The sequence below is a fragment of the Euprymna scolopes genome, chromosome 3 (assembly GCF_053919585.1).
Source record: "Euprymna scolopes isolate OS-2025 chromosome 3, ASM5391958v1, whole genome shotgun sequence".
NCBI classification, from domain to species: Eukaryota; Metazoa; Mollusca; class Cephalopoda; order Sepiida; family Sepiolidae; genus Euprymna; species Euprymna scolopes.
The window spans coordinates 184,045,518-184,068,586 of NC_136484.1; the positions used below are offsets into that span (position 1 = coordinate 184,045,518).

At 36.3% G+C, this 23,069-nt stretch overlaps 1 protein-coding gene and 1 pseudogene across 2 annotated transcripts in view; both read left to right on the plus strand.

The window, feature by feature from the left end:
- LOC145260338 (uncharacterized) overlaps positions 1–23,069 on the plus strand; it is a 1,155,262-nt gene that overhangs the window by 761,545 nt on the left and 370,648 nt on the right. The window lies entirely within an intron of this gene.
- On the plus strand, positions 8,252–8,353 carry LOC145264873 (U2 spliceosomal RNA; annotated as a pseudogene).

A 23,069-nucleotide genomic window follows, 5' to 3' on the forward strand; every position in this document is an offset into this window, starting at 1 on the left:
ATAGGCTCTTAGCCACCGAACATACCACTACAAGGTTTGTTTACTATCCCTCATGAGTTTAAATCCTCACCGGAAATACCGCCTGAACTGATTAAATTTTCAACAACTTGTGTATCTCAATTCCTCACTTATCATTTTATCTCTTCTTTTTCACTCTGTTTCAATCTAAAATACATGACTTATTCTGTCCGCTTCAACTTTAATTGCTAAACAATACCCCATTTGAAATATATATTTTAAGTAAACTCAGAAGCTTTATTTTGATAATTTTATTTCTAATGCACTATATGTAGATGTGTGTATATTTGTCCGGGTCTTTGTGCAGATTTGTATATCCATATGTACATGTTTATACAAGTGCTTGTGTATGTGTGTGTTTATATGTGCCTGTATATACATACATACACACATATGCATGTATATACAGGAACATATATAGACACATACACAGTTAGCTATATAAACATGTCACAGCTACATATTCATGTACACATGTATACGAAAATCTACAAAAATACCCAGACACATTTACAAACATCTACACATATCGAATTAGAAATAAAATTATCAAAATAAAGTCAAGACTCTCGCTATATTAATGGGATTGCAGTGGCTTACGCGAACATTGAAATATTGTTATATCAGACTAGACAACCAAGGCTTTCTCCCTGCTCTACATCTATGTAACTCTAGCATCTTACGCTTAGTAATTAAGTGGAGTTTGTTCCCCAAATAGAACGTCTAACCCTTCCCTTAAAAATAAAAATATTATTATTTTCTGCTTTTGGTTTTTAGCATAATTTATTTAACTTTTTTCGGCTTATGGTAGTAAATGATTTTTTTTTCTTTTTTCTCTCCCTTGCTGTTAAGCCAATAAAAGTGTTGTCACTTAGAACCTTTTACACGTGAAAACAATAATAAAAAGCTACCTTCGCATCTAGAATTTGTTTTTATGTTTACCAATCAACTATTTAAATGAGTACAATTTCTTTTGGACTATTTCACTTGAATATGTAGCTGTGACATGTTTATATAGCTAAATGCACCCAATCAATATTTTCTTTAGATTGTAATACATATTCTATATTTTCTTTATGGAGCAAAGACTTCATTTGGAATAACGTTTTCACCGATGCGTTTTTGCATTATTCTCGACTTTTATACAAATATGACCCCCTGTTATTTTGTAGTTTTATATTTTATGTACTAACCAGCAAAATCATAACTAGCTTATGAATATCATTTTGCCCAATGCCTTTCTCTGAGGATAAAAGCCATTCTTTGAAACGCCATAGAATTAGGAATTCTTTTAATTTTTAACTTGTATTCCATTGTCGAATAAAAAATTGTACATTCTCATTTACAGAGTTTAAATTGATTTTAGGCGGCAAAATATAAGCAATTTTCATCTGTCGTCATTAGACATTACTTAAATAAGATTCCCTTAAGTTAATTTTTTCATAACTCAAAAGTTTTAAATTTTAGACGGTGTTTGATCAATTAGAATCATGTAATGTATTGTGATAAATACGGATTCTAATAATCATTTATATAAGCTGTAAATTCCAGTGTTGTTCACACCAATCTGTATAGTTTTCTATCAAAATTAAATAGCAGGGAGATCCGACGTTGTTCGGGATTTAATTTGGGGCAATGAATATTTTTATAAAATAATTTTTATATAATAACTGAGTTTCAGTTAAAAATCCAAAGATCTAGTATTATGGCTCAATTGTACTCTAAACAGAAACATCTATTTCCAATATGCCGTGTCGTATAAAATAAGTTACTGTTGATTTTATACGCCAAGATTTTCTACCTGTACGATGGTACAACTTATAAAATACATATGTGATGTTGAGCTTTATTAGAGTGGTAACTTTATTCAAAGCCGAACCGAACCTTTTTTCATCATATTTTTCGATTATCGATTTTTGATATTTATCGAGGGGTATCCTGATACAATCTATCTAATAACGCTGCTAGACACATTAAGTACATTTGTATGAAATTTCAAAATAAAAATCAGATTAATCGTTTCAGAGTCCATACGCAACGAACTGACAGACATATTATATATATATATATATATATATATATATATATATATATATAATCAGTAGAAAATAAAGATAATGCTTTTAAGAGGATGGTTTCAGGATCAATAATATAACTTACAAAATAAATCTTTATTCTTTCGTAAAACGAATCGTCTTTGTCAACTAAATATTATTTAAATAAATTTAAATAAATAAAACCAATGTCTTATCAACATTTATTAAAATTGTTATTTTAAACAGTTAGCAATATTACTCGTTTTCTAAACAATTAATAATATCTATCATAATTGTCAGCTAAATATTTTTCAAGTCGATATAATCACTGGTTTTATATTAGTTGGTGCATGCGCCATAATTGGACTTTAAAATTGGTAAGGCTGGATTTTTGGCGTTAGTGACATCAGCTATTTTTGTGTAAAAAGTGATATTGTACGGGTGAACATTAAATTCTTTAACATATGATATATATATATATATATATATATATATATATATATATATATAATTTCATGATTGCACCATTTTTACAGATATTTGCGTCTCAAGATGTATGTTCTGCGTTAAGTATCTACTCATGTGTCCTCAAGTGACTTTGAAAGACTGCAGCTGACTTACAGGGACAATGGAAGATATGATAAACCAAAGTCAATGATATATCTATATATATAAAAATGTAAAGTTGGTTCGTTCTAAACAAATAAAACCATGTTTATACGTTATCAATTTATTTGAAATTTTCAGACAACCCATTTTTAGAGTCGAGGTATGTTTTTATGTTATTAAAATAAATTTACCTAATTAAAATTAAAATATTAAATAAAATAAATATATTTATTTAATCGTTTCTGCGAATCTGTTCTGTTGATAAAACTGAACTTCCGGTTCGATTCATTTCTCAGCCACGAATTGACGAAAGGTTTCATTTTCTGTTAACTCGATAAGTAAAAAAAAACAAAAAAAAACATATTTTATTTGTTTATCTTCCAAATTTTTAATTTACACATCTTTTCTTTTTTATATAAGGCCAAAAACAAAAAGTTTGTTGCTTGCTTTTGAGTTTGTTTTTTTTTTGTTTTTCTATATAAGATTACTCATGCAGAGAGTGATCCGTGCTGAAATAATGTTATTATTTAAAAAGTCATTCTTAACATGGGGAGGTAAGGATGTTTTGTACCTATTCTGTACTTTAACCTTACAATTGAATAAATAAATAAAAAAAACATATCATAAAACGTTATTTAAACGTGGAAATATGATTTAAAAAATAGCGCAGATCGCTCTCTGCATTAGCACCATTTTTATTTATTGTTGTTGTTTCACGAATTTTCGGCCAACTATTCCTCTGGCCTTCATGAAAAGAAGTCCTTTTATAAATGTTCAGTAACTTTTTCCTTTTATTATTCTTAAAGAGTAAAACCTTTCTTATTCATGAAAGGAGTTAAGCCTACGTAAATAAATAAATGTTTGTACACGTGACAAATTATCAATAAATGGTTTAGTTACTTTTTTTAAAAAATGTGTGTAAAAGTGCGAAAGGCGACGTTGTTGTATACTCCCATGCTTAATTTCTATACTTATACGTTTTTGGAATTGTTTTCACTGGATTATTATTGATTGGACAGATTATTAAAAAAAAACAGATTATTAAAAAAAAAATGTAAAAAAGAAATCATTATTTCGACATTTGAAAGTGGTGCTCACTTTTTAGTTACAACGTTCTGATAAATCAGTCACCCATTGTGTAAGCAATAAAAACGCGGTATATCAAAACCATAGAAAGTAAAAATAATGAATCTCTACCGCATTTGTAAGTCAGAAATATATTTGTTTCTCAAAGAAAAAAAAATAGAGAGAACAGGACTTTTTTTTATTGCTTTCATGAAAATAAAGTTTCGAGATTTTTAATTATTTTTTTTTACTTATTTAGTCAGTTTGTGTTTTTTTTTTTTTTGAATTGTTTTTGTGAAAGGTGAGTTTTTTTTCAAAACTTTTTTGTTTCTTTTTAATTTTTTTAAAGTATTATAAATTTCACTAACATGCTGGAGAAATGTTTAATAATTTGGTATTTTTTTAGATTAGGTCCACCTCCACAATTTTCCATTCAATGACGACATTTATAGGTTTCCGAGTACGCTGAACACGCAAATTGCATTGAAATTTTGCGGAAATAAATAGTTGTATTATGCATTGTATTCTTCGGTGGCCATCTTTTTACGTGCACACGCGCCATAAACAAATACACACACATAAAAAAGATGGCCGCCAAAGATTACAATGCATAATACAACTTTTTATATCTTGATAACTACTTATTTCTGCAAAATTTCGATGCGATTTTCGTATTCAGCATAGTCGAAAACCATTTCAAGTCGTCATTTAAAAGAAAATTTGAGGAGGTGGACCTAATCTAAAAATTTACCAATAATTTTTAATCCCGTACGCCTCCCGATACATTGCTTCGTCGACATGCGACCATTTTATATCTCCCGAAGACACTTCCGTATTTAGAAAATAAATAAATAAATAAATAAAAAGTGACCGATTTACCAGAACGTGGTAACTAAAAAGTGAGTATCCCTTTCAAATGTTGAAATGATTTTTTTTTTTCAATTTTTTTTCATAATCTGGTTAGTGTTCAATCAATAATAATCCAGTGAAAAAATTTCAAAAAACCTATCATTATAGAAACTCCACCACGTAAGTAAATAAATAAAAATTGTTACGTGCACATGCGTTAGCCTTGACTAGGGGGGTACTAAGGGAACGACCATTAAATAATTCTGTGGGTCGCCATGGAACTCAACGCCCAAGGAGTATCAAAATAGTTTTCATGATCTGAAGAAGTTTTTTTTCCGAAAAGTGGGTGATCACTTTTCCATCTAAATTTAACTTAAAATGAGCACCCCCTTTCTGGCCACCTGAGGAAGGGGCATTTATTTTCGTGTTTATTGGCTTAAAGGTTTTTTTGACAAGGCAGTTTGGTACGCGAATGCATATTTAACAGTTTTCGTTTATGCTCATGCATAGCATAAACAAAGGCTACGTCTGTGAAATGGAAAATAGTCCCAGAGTTCAGGGGCTAATACCATGCAAAAGAAATCAAACAAAAAGACTTTTTAGCCAAGAAACACACAGAATGAAAAAAAAATAGCATCCATTTTTTTTCTATCGAATTCATTTGCTGTTTTTATTGAAAACTATTTTCCCTCGGATTTTTGATATAATTTTCCATTAAGGGCTGTGCGTCTCACGTTCGTAAATAACAAAATTTTTTTTGTAGATTTTGGTGTGCTAAAAACGAATCTGCAAACCGTTTCCGTCACATATATATATATACTTACAAGAGACTGATGTAATACCTTCGCCCTTGGGACAAGATCAAAGTGTAGTATCTGTACTTCAAATGCTGCACTTCCATTTCTTGTTCTTTTTCGGTGGAGGAGCAGTCCTCCACGACTGAGACAATTTTTTTTATTTTTGTACCTTTTCTCCACGTTAAAAAACGACACTGGTGTCTAAGTCTGTCCCATGGGGAGGCATAGTAAATAGGTACAAGAGACCGATGCATGGACATCACTTAAAATAATGTTAATAATAGTGTTAAAATACCGCTGGAAAATTCCTGCAACTGTTAGTTTTAACTTCAACATTAAAAACTAATGTAGGTGTGACGATACATCTCAAACAAGTATAGCTTCGGATTATTTGGATTCTTCAAACAACTGTTAACATTTTGAGTCTTATTTTGACAATGTTTAAATAGACGTAATCTCTTCAGGTGTACCTTGTTCGACTTACGGAATTTTTCGGTCGAATTCAGAATTCTGCAGGAAATTTAGAACGTTGTAAAAATAATTTCAAAATCAGAATAATAGTCAGAAGAATACAAAGAATACGAATATTCAACCATTATCCTAAATATTCAGGAACACAAATACTTGCTTGTTTTAAGTCGGGATATTGGCAATAACGCTTTCTCTAATGACGGACGTAATGAATGGATGATAGCGTTACACGTTTGAATGTCAACCATATGACACCAAGAAAATAGAAAGACGGACGAGTAAATTATCTCATATAAATTCTGTTTAATGTCGGCGTAATGCCACTGGAAGAGTTGACTAACAATCAGGCAGGAAATCAATATGATTAATAGGAAAATAAAGGCGGCTGAGAATTCAGCAAGGTGCTCTCACAGACTAAAAGAAAACGGAGTTAAAAAACCACGTAGCAACTTTAAAAAATTAAATAACGATATTTTGTATGTATATATATATAAATATATATATATATATATATATATATATATATATATATATACGTGTGTGTGTGCGTGTGTGTAATATTTTACAAAAAATATTGACGATTATTTTATATCGACGGACACTAGTTTCATGTTCATGCAGTTATCTATGAAGTAATGGATAATTACTGTCGGTCGTGAGATTCGAACGTAGTTATAAAGTAAGATATGAATTCATAGGATTGTATTCTAGTTCCAGAAATTAAGACAAGTACTGAGAAACATTATAAATACCAAATGAGCGGACATAAACAGTAAATAGCCGGAGAGTATTCCACCAGGGGTAGCCGGAATATTGAATTTGCTTTTTAGACCACGTTTACTTAATCCGCTTAAGAGTGTATTTTTAAATGGGCGTTTCGTATATAGATATTAACAGTTATGCATATATATATATATATATATATATATTAAGTAATGTGATTTATAACTTAAAATTTGAACAATTAAATTTCAACCAAATTAAAAATCCGTTTCATAAGAAGGAACAACAACAAAATCAATTATCTGTACGATCGTTTCGGAAAACAATGCTTTTTATTGTGGTAAACATCCAGTTACGAACAATAAAAAATTCAGACCTTTTATTTTAATTTTTTTCAGATACATCTGCCTTACTTTTAATGCTAGGTTTAGTTATGGTGTCTTTTAGATTTAATAAAAACCCTTCAACATTTGCTGACGAGGAGACCTTGCTTATTAAAAAACTATATTAAATTATTGTTATATGAAACGGATTTTAATTTGGTTGAAATTTAATTGTTCAAATTTTAAATTATAAATCACATTTCTTAATATTGAATTAGCTCTAGGATATCTACCTATCGAGCTTATTATATATCTAAATTACAACGAGCACTTTATCTTTCCCGTATTTCAATTACACTAGTAATTTCACTGTTACATTGAAATACACTCGGCTCTTTAGACTATTGCTCTAATCTCCTTTAAATATATATATATATATATATATATATATATATATATATCAATAGTAAGATAAAAGTATTACTATAAAAATATGAATATTTATAAATAATATAATGATATATTCTCAATATTCAAGATAAAACATCAACATAACGATGGATTAAAATTATTAAAAATCAAATCGAATGCTCAGAACAGGAATATCAGTTAAGATTTACCTTTTATCAATATTTTTGTAATTCATGCTTTTACTTCAGAAGAAAAGAAAAAATTATATAAAAATGAACATTTACTATTAAGTATGAAACAAAAAAATTATATAAAAATGAAATTTACTATTAAGTATGAAAATCATGCACATTTAGTTTGGCCTACGGAAATGTAATTAATCGGAACACATACATGATTTCTTATACAAAAAGTTATTATTTCCATGGTCTGACGAAATCGTAAGTTGTTTTTTAGTCGCGTGCAAGCGACTCTATAAATCACTCCGTCGGTCGGTCGGTTGGGCGGGCGGGCGGTCCGTCTGTTGGTCGGTCGGTTGGGCGGGCGGGCGGTCCGTCTGTAACACTTTTGCGCTTTGCCTTTTTGGTTAAGATAAAAGGCCTGTTGTTAATAAATACCAACCCCACATATAAGACCTTGGTCAATGTAGGGGCAATCCTTAATACCAATTGTCACTGTCCAGCTCCTCTACTCCCCGGGGTGCTGGTCCCCATTACCCCTTCACTCCTCACATTAAAAACCGGCCTTCTGCCCAATTTGCTCAGTGAGGGGAGCAAATAAATACCAACCCCACATATAAGACCTTGGTCAATGTAGAGGAAATCCTTCATACCAATTGTTACTATCCAACTGCCCTACTCCCCGGGGAGCTGATCCCCATTTCCTCTTCACTCCGCAGATTAAAAATCGGCCTTGTGCATAATTTGCTCGGTGGGGGGAGCAAATAAATACCTTTTTCTTGGCCTTTTGGCCAAGATCAAAGGGTAGTATCTGTCTTACTATATGCTGTTATATATATAACATCAATAATAAAACAGATTTCTTACTCTACTGTAAGTAGACTCGGCAATAACTCAAGTAATGAAAATACATTTAACAAGTCAATCAACATCCACGACACAGCTTTAAAAAATAGTGGGTACCAAAATATTGATATTAGACATAAGCAACACAACAGCATCTATATATATATATATATATATATATATATATATATATATATATATATATATTATATATATATACTGTTTTATTTCAGCGTGTGTTCGTACTGGAACAGATTTGGGACGCAAAATGGAAAGAAATAGTGGAACTTGGGTAGGTTTTATTATTTGAGATAATGTCTCAACATGAATTTATTTATATTGGATTTGAAAACGACCATGTTATAATCAGTTGGAAAGTAGCCCATTGGATTGTGTTCCACAGACGAGCGGTTTTAGGGAATAAATTTGGCCCATTGAAGTTTAATTTGGTTTCAAGGCACCGCTAGAGAGTAAGCGAAATTATTGATAGTTGTTTTAGCTAGACGAGTCTTTGTTGCGAATGTTTTGTAGAGTTGGACAATAGAGTAAATCTCAATCGAGCACCTGCTTTGAAAATAACGACAGAACAGAAAGATAAAAACAAAGAATCGCAGAGGCCTTCAGCTACTAGATTCTGAAGACAATTGTGTACCCTGTCAAGAAAGGAAGGATTCTTTAGACAGCTCCATACTTTTATAAAGTTTCGATTTGGCACATATACGTTTATTGATAGAGTTGACTGTATAAAATCAGTAATTGATTTCTTTAATTCCTGTAAAATAGGTTTGACCAAAACTTGATCACTTTGAATAACGCATAGTCTCACAGACAAACCGAGCAAAACTGGGGTGGGGGATGTGTGGAAATAAGCTCTGGTGAATTTTCAAATCTTTTATTGAGTCTGTGATCACCAAACGTCTCTTTCAGCATTGGTATTGTTTGATTACACATTGGATACGTTCCAAAATACTCTAGTGAGAATTCTACAGATCGATTTTTTGTCCAATAGTGTCATAATTACCTGATGAGTGCCAAAACTTTAGTGCATACACTTTTTATCTTTTCTTTATGTACATAGAAATAAAACATTACAATCATTGTAAGTGAAACGATTCTTTATCATGTTATTGTTTTAACACATCGGATAAAGATGTCATGCGAGCCGAACGTTCAAAGGAGAACTATTAAAGCAAATGAAAATATATATATTAGAACACGTGATTACTTTTGAGGTGAACGTTTCTATTTATTCTTTACTGCTATTTTACTCCCACACAAGACACAGTGCAAAACGCGTTATACTTTAAGACCAAATCTACATGAATACTATGTAGGGACTTCTGCAGACGAGTACAGTCAGGGAAGCAGGGATCCGGGAAAGTCTAGTAGTTCGGGAAAGAATCATTAGGATAAAAGGCTTTCCGACAGATATAGCTGTCTACAATGGATTGAGATTTTGTTGCTATTTGTGTTAGTCAGATGTATTTACATCGATGAGATATAAGTACCTTAGGAGCAGATTTCATTAACGTACTTGTTAAACAGGCGCAGGGTGGCAACGATGGAACAGAGATTGGAGGTTTGATGTTATCTCGGGATGATTTATGGAGAATGATACCCTGAATGTACAACTATAATTCATATAAATAGTGTTGATGACTGTATCTTATTTATTCAACATTACAGAAATTACCACTGAGATTTCCGGCTTCAATTTATTTCTAATTTCAAGTTATCCATATATAATAACTAAAAATTAAAGATTTTAGTAGCATAAACATAAAGATAAAGGGACAGCATTTTTCTCTGTTTTTCAAAATTTAACAAAATTGCGCTCCACTAGAAGTACAGAAGGTTATGTCAACAGCTTAATATGTTATGTGTGTTCATGTTAGTGAGATATAGACAGGGTATATTTTAAAGAGGGTACATTTTTAATACAGCGACAGGAACATGTAATACCCAATGGGAGGAGGGTTAGATATACGAGATATATAGATAGAAGAGATATTGACTTTTATACATTTAAACTATCCTATAAATATTATCTTTCTTTAACGCATATATTTTTGAGATGATAATTCTAGTCTTTTATCATAATGAAGGAACATTCATTATTTCTCGATACTGAGAGGGAGACACATTCTTAAGATGATAGAGACACATTCTTAGATGAGTTTATACACAAATTCTTATAATACAAATCCACAATACCTTTGTTGTTGAATGACATATCACGAAGACGACAGTTACAAAAATATGATGATGTTCGTTTATTCCATTCGCCCGGTCAATGGCTTCGCATCAAGGAATTCAAAGTTTCTACATTATTTTCTTCTTCTAACCTTCGCTGCTAAGGCGGATGTCAGCTCTGTCTGTCCGATCCAATCCCGGCACTGACTTCTCTCTGACTCCTAAAGGTCTAACTATATAGAGAACTCATCCCGTACTCATGATGTCATTGCATGACCAAACATCGTGCATATCGATCCCGTGGCCTAACATGCCTCACGTTGCCTAAAACATGCCCAAAACACGTGCATCGACCACACATGCTTGCAAAGAAACATTCTCTAACCTCATTTTTGATTAACCTATTTTACAAATATGTTTATCATTGTCGTTTTAAATTCCTTATTTTAATTTCATTTCATATTCATAAACATAATTGAATCATCAAATTCTTTTTTCAATAACATTACTAACACGCATTCCTTTTCAATAACATATCTGTATTATTTATTTTAAACTTATGATCGGAATATATAAATATGATCGGAATTCTTAATCCCAAACCTAGCTTCCCAGGTTCGAATTCTCGGCTATCCTATCTCATTTTTACTTACAAGAACAGGCGACTGTTCCTTAACATCCCTTCTATCCTAATTTTCAAAAAATATACGCATTTTTAAATTCTAGTACATTTTTTATATATCTATACAACCATACGGCTAAGAAAGATCAAGCTAAAAAAAAAGCCTTTAGTCAGCCCTTTCCAACTGACTTCACAATTATTATTATTATTTATTTTCTATTCGATCAGAGCCTCTCTGATCTTCTTGGCACTTACTTTTTGGGTGTAGGGTATTCCGCCCCTGATCCACGTCAGCTGCTTTATCCATCCATCCTTATGTCGTAAACCAGAGATCTCACTTTACCTCTTTCGAAATTGACGACTCCTTTCGTCCCAAAAGTGCCCCGATCGTATCCTTTGCCCGGTTGTTCTATCAAGTATAGCTTTGTTTTCATTTTGTAACTATCTTAACTTTTCCGACACATCTCAAAGCTCATAATTAATCTTCGTGGTTGGCTTTACAAATTTAAAGATATACCTTTCCTCACACTGATTTACTTTGAGTTCCATGCTCGGGCTCTTGGAAAAAGATTTAGATAATATCACCCTTAACTATTTAACCCTCAACCTTGCCCCATGATTCCTATTTGCGCCTGATTTCTAGCTATGGCCAGATTTTTGTGATTTTTCTTTTCTCTCATCAGAGCTTCCAAGATCCAACAAAGATATCCGCATTTACGCATCTCTAAATATATATATAAGGTTATATCTTCTTACGTACCTACGGTATACTTTATTTTTCTCTCACCTCATTAAGCTATATGTGATTTGCCTGAGCACGACTCTCATAGTCATTGGTACCCTTAAGGATTCTCGTATCCTTTCCATGCCTGCTTCTCATTTATTGAGCCAAGTCTTACCTCTTGCTTGGAGTCGTCACATGCGACCAGCTTTTTTTTTTCAAGCACTCAGTTGCACAGGGTCCATTTTATTCTCCGAACGGGGCATCTCTAATGCTTACCTGGACAGTTACTTTTCTTTTGAAAAAATGTTTATGGACTTTTTAAAAAATACAAAAAGCAAATTATTAAAAATACAATCTCTCTTTTGGCTTATCACATCTGTAAAAACTTCTCAAAAATACCCGTTTACGTAATTGCTATTTTTGACCCACTCCAAAATATTAATTTATCCTAGGCAAACCTTTTTATCAGTATCATCTAATTTTTTCTAAATCATTTCAATTCTAATGTATATACCTAATAATGACTTTGAATTCCTGTCGCAAAAATACAATAACATTTACATACATTCAAGACATTTTACAATATATAAAAACATTTTCAAAGAAATACGTTAAATTATACATTTAAACTATGATTTTCACAAACAGATGTAACTTTTCCCAAGAAAAGAAAAAGATCTTTTCTGTAACACCATCAAAGTCCGTTAATCAACAAAAAAAATGTGTCCCTCTTTTTTTCCAAAAACAAAAATAAAACACATTTACAGAAAATGTTTTTCCTGTCTGCTTCTTTTTTTTTTTTTTTGACAATATACGTATTTTCGTTCTGTTCGTCATAAAAGTACAGCGACCTTGAATTTTGACAATGTAAACAATTCGGGCTAACAGACATTTCAATAAAATTTTCGATAACACCATGGCCTGCTTTTCTTTCTGTGTGTCGTCGTGTGCACTGCATATTTTCAAAATATATTAACACAATGAAAACTATTTACGAGTTGCCTTTGAAAAGGTTACATCAAAACAATTTTTCTTTTGCTCAACTTTTGTGTGTGTGTGTGTATACAAATTGTCTCGCCTCGTGTGAAATATCTTAACATAAACAATCTTTTTTCTCTCTCTCTCTCTGAGTTAAAAATATTCATTATTTTTGCATGCTACTATATAACTTTAATTCCGGGTGCTTCAGGCACAGGATAGGGTAGCAAATATGATTTAAATCCGATGTTATTATTTGTGTATTTGCATTGCATAACAAACGTGTACTTTATTGGATCATAACATACAATATATTATACTTCTACAACGGGGGGTATTGCAACAATAAATATCAAATCAAAGGTAAATATAAGTATATTTAACAAGAAAAACATTCAATCCTCTTCTGTACTGCTATTTTCATGGCAAGTGCTCGTTGTAACTGCAATTTAACATTCCAAACTTTTAGTTACAATCACTATATATGATTTTCCTCACTCTCTATCTCCGCTTAAATATATACGCAGATTCGATGAACAAAGTTTCTTTCACAGAACTTCCAGCTTGTGTTATTATTGCGAGAGATGAAATTTCCGGTCAAGTATATGACCAATACCGATACACGGTATCAGGAGTCCGACGAAGAATTTTATAACTACACTTTTATATAAAGTACACACACATACACACACACGTGTATATGTATGTATATATATATATATATATATATATATATATATATGTGTGTGGGGGGGGTGTATGTTGGGATCCTACATTCGGCAGGGGGATGTGATGCCTCTAGTCTGTTAGGTACAAGTCAGTGTTAAGTTCATGCTTGTTAATCTTGTGGTGGAAAGGGAGCAGTTATGCATAGATCTTCGCTGACAGTACATAGCCTCTCGATCATCAAGTCTCCTACAGTGCTTCACATTGGCCACACACGGTAACTGAGTGCCCTGCGGCCCCAGGCTAAACTTGTAGGAGATCTCGGAGTAGTAGGGGACCCCAGAGGTAGGGTGGTCCACTACCAAACCCTACCCCCGTGTCTAGTGAGTGCCCTTGGTTGGACGAAGACCAGGGGAACCAACCCCACATTCAAACACCACTGCCTTGTGGGTCTTATCACAGCAAAAGGCTAATAGATAGGAGCTCTGACTTCAAGTCCTACTACTGCCTTGCAGTTTTCCTTAAAAGGTTATGGAACCTCATCCAGTAAGAAAACGCGTAGTAGCAGATACGATAGGGCGACTATCTACCTCACAGAGATTACTTTCGGCCGGAAGCTGTTGTCTCCTCTGCTTCCGGTCGTCGCGTGTTCGCTCAACTGGACATGAGCATTGGAGGTTCAGAGGGTGTTTATCTGATGCGCAACAGATACTACACCTAAACTGCACAAGCAAGTTAGAAGACAAGGTGAAAAGTCCTGTATCGAAGGATAAAGCACTGAGGCCCCGACTAGTCATCGTCAAGTCTGACGCACTGCATGATGATGATAATGATGATATATATGTTTCTGAATTTTTTACGTGAGTATTGATGATTCGCATTATTTGGATCATTAAGACTACTGTACTTATTTTTAATTTTATTGACCCAACGTGTCGATCGAGGTAACCTTCGACCTTATTCAGGTATATATTGTTGAACTGGCGATTTTTTTCGGGAATTTGAGCAGAGCAAGTGCAGGCTACCCCCGCGAATAAAATAAATTTTCCGCTTTAAATTTTGTGCGGAGTCGCGAGTTCGACGGAAAGATTCTCGAGTTTGACGAATAGATACACTTCAGGAACGTATGAGGTTACCTTGAGCGAAAAATTGTGCGAATAAATCTGAATAATCCAAATAATACGAATATATATATATATATATATATATATATATATATATATATATATATATATATATATAAACCAGGAGAGGGGAAGGCTTCAGCCCTATATATATCTATAGCTTTTGACAGGGTATGCACGAGTGTCTTCTCATGAAAATAAAATCTTATGGTATTACTTGACGAATGCTTAGCATCATTTGATCCTTCTTAAATGAGAGAAAAATCAAGGTTGTCCTTGATGGGAGTACGTCCAAAAAATTTGATATAAATGCGGGTGTACTTCAGAGATCGATCCTTGGGCCTTTATTATACCTGATATTCATAAATGACTTACCTGAAAAAATGTCACCACGCTCTATAGTAGGTACGTGGGGAAAACTAATGAGCGCATATTTAAGGTACTGGATGAAACCCTGAAGTCAAAAATGGCTGCTAACGTTCAACGCTGTCAAGACAATGCTCGTTTCTTTTATAATTACATGAAACCTTACCAACCACCAATAGCTATGGCTAGAGACACTTTACCTGAAAGCACTTCATCCAAGTACTTTGGCTTAACGTTCACAGGAAACATGAGTTGGAATAGATACATAGAGATCATTGCCAAGGCTGATGCAAAGAATGCGGGCTCTCTATACTGTGCTAGAAAGTTACTTACGCCTGAAAGTATCCTGTACCTCTACAAAGCCACCATTCGCCCATGTATGATGTATTATTGTCACATTTGGACTAGTGCATCAACTATTAGTCTCTCACTTCTGGAGAGGGTGCAAAAGAGTCACCAACCTAATAGGGCCCGAACTGCCATCTAAGCTTCAGCCCCTGTTCGATCTGCCCGTTTTACAAGTATTTCAATGGTGAATGATCTGATGAACTACAATCCCTTCAAACCACACAAGCATCGAAGTCCCACCCCTACACAGTTGAGATTCCTAGATGTAAGAAAGCCTTCTATTCTAATAACTTCTTCCCCAGAACTGCAGGACTTTAGAATTATCTTCCAGTTTCTTGCCTACCTAACTGTACTGACATGCAGAAGTTCAAGTTCAATGTTCCTTGTTTGGGGTGAAGACGTAATATATATATATATATATATATATATATATATATATATATATATATATATATATATATATATATATATACTAAGTTATAAAATGTATATGGCGATTAAGCTACACAGAATATTCCGCGGAATATTATGTGCAGCTTAACCACCATATATATTTTATAACTTACTAGCGGGGTTACCCAGCGTTGCGCGGGTGTTTGTAGGTGTGTGTGATGTTAAATAAAAAAGAAGATCGAACACGAAGCCCTGGGGCGAAGTTTGAAAATAAAATCGGCCAGCCAGAATGAGTTAGTGAAAGATGTTTGAACCCATACCATACCAAACCACTGCACGTGGCTCAAAATTTAACTGTCACTATATTTGTAACTGCAATATACATAATCCCAGCTGTGATACTAGGGCTAATTTTCTGAGTAAATGCAACGCTCTGCGCCTGACCTTAATGACTACAATTCCAAATCCCAACGAACTAGCTGTTCCTATAACTGGGAGAAAAAAAAAACTAATAGCTAGCTACGAAATCTTATACATTTTACCTCCAAGACGATTGCGTTTGTCTTACCTGCATGCAAAAAAAAAAAAAAAAAGTTCCCCCCTTCTTCAAACTAAACCTTACCTGTAACTCAAATCCTAATGGAAATCTATCTGTAAATAAATAACCCCTCTTCTCTTGAACGCTAACAATCTATTCCTTCCAACCTATCCGCCACTAAACTCCCACATTGCCCCGCATCTGTAGTGGAATCGCTAGCTCGGGCACAACTCGTAGCTCAATTCTTAATACCTACTCATACTGTAACATTATCCTAGACCTAAGCTAACATAAATAAAATAATAAAAAAGGGGTAAGACTAAAATCACATATTCTCCTCCCTAACAAGTCCTCTTACAATCATAGACGCTTACACTGCATGAACTTCACCCACCCCCTTTATCCATTAACATCTCCTATTTTGTCATTCAGTCCTCATTCAATGAGTGATTTTTCTGACAAAGGGTGAAGAAAAAGCTGCTTAAAGGTCGGTACTACTTGGTGACCAGTAGTCTGAGATGTCGGAAATTCTTCTGTCTCTGTCTGTCCTTGTGGTCATGTCACTAGTAAGGGTGCTGGAGGTAAACGTTTTGTCTGGGCTGACGTTATCCGCCTGATAGTCAGGGACCTGAACCTTGGATTAACCACTAAGGAGGCTGTCCTATCAGCAGGCGCAAAGTACTGGGACTGCTGTATTGCCATTTGGTGAGTGGATCTGGACCATGCAGTAGTCTCTGGTGGGGCCTCTCGATGCCATACTAGTGGGTAATTGTTACGGCTTTACCTTTTCGTGTGCTACAAATAAAAAATTTTTCCTGTCTTTTACTCTCTTACTTTCCCTCTCTGTACTGCTCTAACCAAGTATGCCGACCTATTCCACAAATCCCAAAACCTCAACATGAAATATCTCCAGAATAAAAACTCGATTAAACCTAGAACTCCATCTTCCAGCGTAGACCCCTACTACCAGGTCTCCTTCTCCAATATCAGGGGTCTACGTTCCAACCTTCCAGAGGTTGAAACCCAATTACAGGAGACGAAACCGGACATATTATTTCTAAGTGAAACTGGAATAGGGCCGACCACTTCCCTAGATGAGTTCATAATTAATGGATACTCCAATTTAACAGCTAAATCTGACACCCAAGATCGCCATGGGCATGGAATATGTGCCTACATTAAGGATGGCTTCCCATGTGGCAGGGATATCTCTAGAGAAGATCCTAATTTACCCTATATGTGCTTCAGGGTTGCACTTGCTAACACCACTGCATTTATATTTGCCCTCTATAGGCACCACTATCTTTAAGAGCATATCTGAGAAAATAGACCACATACTGTCTTCACATCCCTCGGCTAACATCCACATCTGTGGTGACTTCAACGTCCATAACGTGGAATGGCTGACCCATTCAAATAAGACAGATGATGAGGTTTTGTCATGATTTTGCCATTGCTTATGACCTCACTCAGATAGTTCGCGAACCCACCCGTGTGCCCGATACACCCAATCAATATGCAAGCCTCTTAGACCTTTTCTCTCAACTTCCCCTGAGCTATGTTCATGTACCGTTCATTCTCCTCTAGGATCCTCCGACCACTCCGTCGTATCAGTTAAGATAAAAACGAAATGTAATAAGCCCCCAGACGTACCCCTCCACCGTACTGTATACCGATACTCTATGGCTGACTGGGATAGCTTCCGTACATTCATATCTGATTTACCTCTGCACTCCATGTTTAAAAAGGAAGTGTCCTCTATAGTATCAGATCTGACCGAATGGTTAATTGTAGGCATTGACCAATTAATACTATCTAAAAAATTCCAACAAAAACCTAAAAGCCAGCCATGGTTCTCCCCAGAATGTGCTGCTGCTATCGCGCACAGAAATCACTTTTTCCAGAGCTACCAACGTAATAGATGCACTGAGACTAAAGCTGCTTTCAGGACTGCCAGCAACCACTGTAAAAGAGTAATAAAAAATGCAAGAGAGCTATATGCCCAGTCTGTTAAATCCAAGGTAGCTGATCAGCGGCTTGGTTCTCACCAGTTTTGGCAAATAACAAATAGGATCCTGAACAGAAGTGTGCGTTCTATCCCAACCATTATCAATAGATCAGAGGTCATCTCGTCAGCGTCAGACAAGGCCAAACTATTTGCAAAGAACTTTGCAGCTAATTCTACCCTATGCGACGAAGGCCATCAACTCCCCATATTTCCTCCTACAACACAGACCAAGCTAGGTAACATACAAATATCCGTGCATGAGGTCGCCAAGCTAATAAAAAACCTAGATTCCAGTAAAGCAACTGGCCCTGATGGCATCCCAATTATAGTGTTAAAAAAGCTTCAACCAAAACTTGCTCCCATACTTATGAAACTATTTAAGCGCTGCCTTAAGGAGAAGTGCTTTCCGACTCCCTGGAAGACCTCATCAGTTTGCCATGTATTTAAGAATTCAGGTGATAAGTCATCTCCCTCTCAGTACAGACCAATAAGTCTCCTCTGTGTTATGAGTAAGTTGCTGGAATCAATATTAAATAGAGAAATAGTCAACCACCTCAGCAGGAATAACCTTCTTAGTGAAACACAATATGGTTTCCGCTCTGCAAGATCTACCGCAGATGTGCTGACGGTTATATCCCACAGGATTAGTGAATCTCTTGAAAAGGCTTCCTTTCTAGGGCAATTGCTCTTGACATATCAAAGGCCTTCGACAAGGTATGGCATAAGGGTCTACTTCACAAGATTTCCAGCTACGGTATAACTGGAAATGTTTTCTCAATCATTAAATCATTTCTCTCCGATAGGCTTATAAGGATAGTGGTAGATGGACAAAAATCGGAGGCCTGCAATATAAATGCTGGGGTCCCTCAGGGGTCAATCCTGGGCCCAACTCTCTTCCTGATCTACATCAATGACCTCCCTAAACACATACTTAAATCATTCGTTGACATCTATGCTGATGACACGACCATCTACAGCAACACATCAAAGGCTGTAAATGACAAAGTTCTCTAATTCTCTCTCCTCTGATCTCGAGCGCGTGGTTCAGTGGGGGAAGATGTGGCTGGTTACCTTTAATGCATCCAAAACCAAACTCCTATCCTTACATCATCAACGCTCTGATCCCCAGCTGGCATCAATTGTGATGGATGGCTCTCGTCTGGGTGAGGCCCCGTGTTTTGACAAGCTTCTGGTTTGACCTTTACTCCTGATCTGAAATGGAACACGTACATCAAGTCTGTTGCCAAGGTCGCTGGAAAGATGGTGGGATCCTTCTACCGCTCCAGAAGATATCTCACTACTGATGCAATTCTCTATCTATATAAAAGCCAAGTACGTCTAAGGATGGAATACTGTTGCCATATCTGGGCAGGAGCTGCCAAAAACAGCCTATCATGCCTTGACAGAGTACAAAATAGACTTCGTGGCTTAGTGGGGGATGCCCTTTTCTCTACCCTGCAACCCGTCTCTCACAGAAGAGACGTTGCGAGCCTATCCTTGTTTTATCGTTATTTTCATAGCAGGTGCTCGTCTGAACTCCAATCCCTGGTCCCCCCTCGCCAATCTATCACGAAAAACACCCGTCTAGCTGAATCCACTGTGAAAAATTTCCCCCACTCTTTATCTGTGCCTAAATCAAAACGCGGATTCCATGAACAAAGCTTCTTTCTTAGAACTGCACGCCTGTGGAACTCTGTTCCGTCTGCCTGCTTCCCTCCGGACTACAACTTGGATGTCTTCAAGTCTAATGTTAACAAATTCCTAATGAACCGCCACCTTAAGTAAACACTCCATCAAATCTCCACACTAACGTAATGTACTTGCAATAACCCTTATCCCTGAGTGGCTTCCGGGCCTTGATAAGTGGTGATCACTGTGTAAAAAAAATAAAAAAAATGTAAATAGCATGTCCCTAAATCACTTAGAGGAGTGTAACTAATCAGTAGAGATATAATCCCCTACAAACTAACCCAGTAACACTAACCACGCGGGGTCGCAGAAATACCTGGATTAGAACCTAGGCGCGAAGAAAACCCTCTCGGGGCTGACGGACCCAGTAGGTCTTCCCAGATCATCCGTCTAGGAGAAGGAAAACTCTGAAACTAAACCAAAGGGGAGAGAGGCCTCTTCAGTCTTGGATGACAACCTTCCTAGAGCTGGTGACTCAAACAAATTCACCGGTTTGCAAACCTAAATTGCTTAAGGAGTAGATAGGCTCTGTCTATCGCCCGGCTTCCATACTCCTTCTTTGCCTATTAGTCAAGCGCAGAGACACTATCTCAGTGATTCGACAGAAACACCCAGCGGTAGATCTTGTTTCCTGGCTAGGGCAATGAACGCCATTCTTCCCCATTCCCAGCACGCCCCACCCCTAAAACTGAACATTTGGGAGTGCTGGAGTATAAGATATGACTGAGCGATTAGATTGGGTTGACCTTCTTCTAAAGGGTTGAGGGTACCGGATTGACAGTTCCTGGCTGCTGTTCCCGACTGGTAGTACAGGAGCCCTAACTCTTTGGTAGCGCTTAGAGAGGCTGCTCCATCAACAGTGTAATAATATCGGGTTGTTTGTTGTGCCATGACGCGCATGGAAAGGGACCCTGCACTCATCCCAGGTGGGCTTTCCTGAGGCCACAATCCTAATTGGAGAAAGGTCAGCTGATGGTCTACTTGTGATGCATGTCTGAAGCTCCGCATAACCTCTTGTTTAACTCCCCCTTACCGAAACTCTTAAAAAAAATATGACGACAGTACAATCTAAAAATAAGCTTAAACCAGGATTAGGGACAAACAAATTCAACTTGCCTCCTCCCTTGAGGCTCTCATTCACAAATATCCGTGGGGTTAGAACTAACTTAGCTGATGTTGAAGCATTTCTCTTAACAAATACCCCGGATATCTAAGCACTAGGTGAGACTAACCTACACTCCTCCATTCCCTCTAACCACTTTAACATGCATGGATATCTCCCACTCTGCCGTAAGGACTCTGACAGACATATGTACGGACTTGGAGTTTACATTCGTAATACCCTTCCCTTGACTAGAGAAACAAACCTAGAAACAGATGATCAAGCCTTTATGTGCTTTAGACAAAACATGCAACACAATATTAGCTACTATTATTTTCTCTACCGCTCTCCCTCGACTCAGGACTGCTCCATAATAAACAAAGTATCTGGCAGCATAGACACGGCACTGACCCTCGACACTAGCGCACAAATACATGTGTTTGGTGACTTTAATGTCCACCACAAAAACTGGCTTGGATTCTCTACTCACACAGATGCAGCGGGCAGCACAACCCATAGCTTCGCTATACCTCACTCCCTATCACAAATTGTTACGTTTCCAACCCGTTTCCCTGACCAGGAAGAACAACACGTATCACTTCTAGATCTGTTTTTGACCACAGTTCCCGATGACTGCATAACGAAGGCCCACAGCCCACTCGGGAACGCTGATCATACAGTGATAATGGTTGAAATCGCCCTAAACTCTAGACCGAAAACTGAAGAGCCAGTGCTCAAAACAACGAGATATTATAATAAGGCTGACTGGGAAGCCATCAGGGAACTAATTACATATGCTCCATGGAAAAATATTTTCTCTCTCCCTGCTGAACAATGTGCAAACGAGACCACTGACTGGTTCAAAACTGCAATCGAAGCGCATGTTCCCATGCGGAAATTTTATAGTAGGCCCCACTCTCCCCAATGGTTTACGTCGACTTGTGCAACTGACAATGCTAAAAAGCAGCATGCATACCGTAGGTTTAACCGACATAAGTCCAGTTCAAACAGACTGAAGTATATAGAAGCTAGAAATAACGTTAAGAAAGAAATAGCGACAGCTAAGAGAGAATTTACGGAAACCACTAAAAAGCGCATCGAAGCACAAAAACTAGGAACTCGAGACTTCTGGAAAATCTACAACAGTGTAGTAAATAATGGGCAATCAACAATTCCCCCACTAACCAACAATCACGAGGTTGTCTCCTCGGCAACCGACAAGGCTAACATGCTTGCCAGTCGGTTTGCCTCAAACTCCATACTGGACCCTTCCAACCACCCCCTGCCTGACTTTCCTATGCGGACAGACGCCACACTAGACGATCTGAAAACCACCCCTGCTCAGGTGCATTCTATCATAAAAAACTTTGATACCTCAAAAGCATGTGGACCCGATCTTATCCCAGCTGTGCTATTAAAAAAGTGCTCAGCCGAAGTAGCTTCAGTTCTCTCCAAACTCTACAACAAATGCCTTAATGAAGCTTGCTTTCCGGTCTGTTGGAAAACTGCTTCTGTTGTACCAGTATTCAAGAATTCTGGCGAAAGGACAGACCCATCAAATTATCGCCCCATTAGCCTCCTCCCACTTTTTGCCAAAATATTTGAGATCATAATTAACCATGCTTTAGTCCATCACCTTACAGATGCTAAACTACTGACTGACAAACAATATGGATTTAGACAAGCCCGTTCCACAGCAGACATCCTAATTGTGATCTCTGAACGTATATACCATTCACTGGACAAAGCGGGGGAGGGCAGAGCGGTAGCTCTAGATATATCTAAGGCTTTTGACAGGGTATGGCATGAGGGTCTCCTCAGTAAAATCAGATCATACGGTATCACTGCTAGAATACTTAACATAATTAAACCATTCTTAGATAAGAGAAATTCCAGGTTGTCCTCGACGGTCGTACATCTAAACAATATGATATAAATGCGGGGGTGCCCCAGGGTTCTATCCTTGGACCTCTATTGTTCCTGATGTTCAT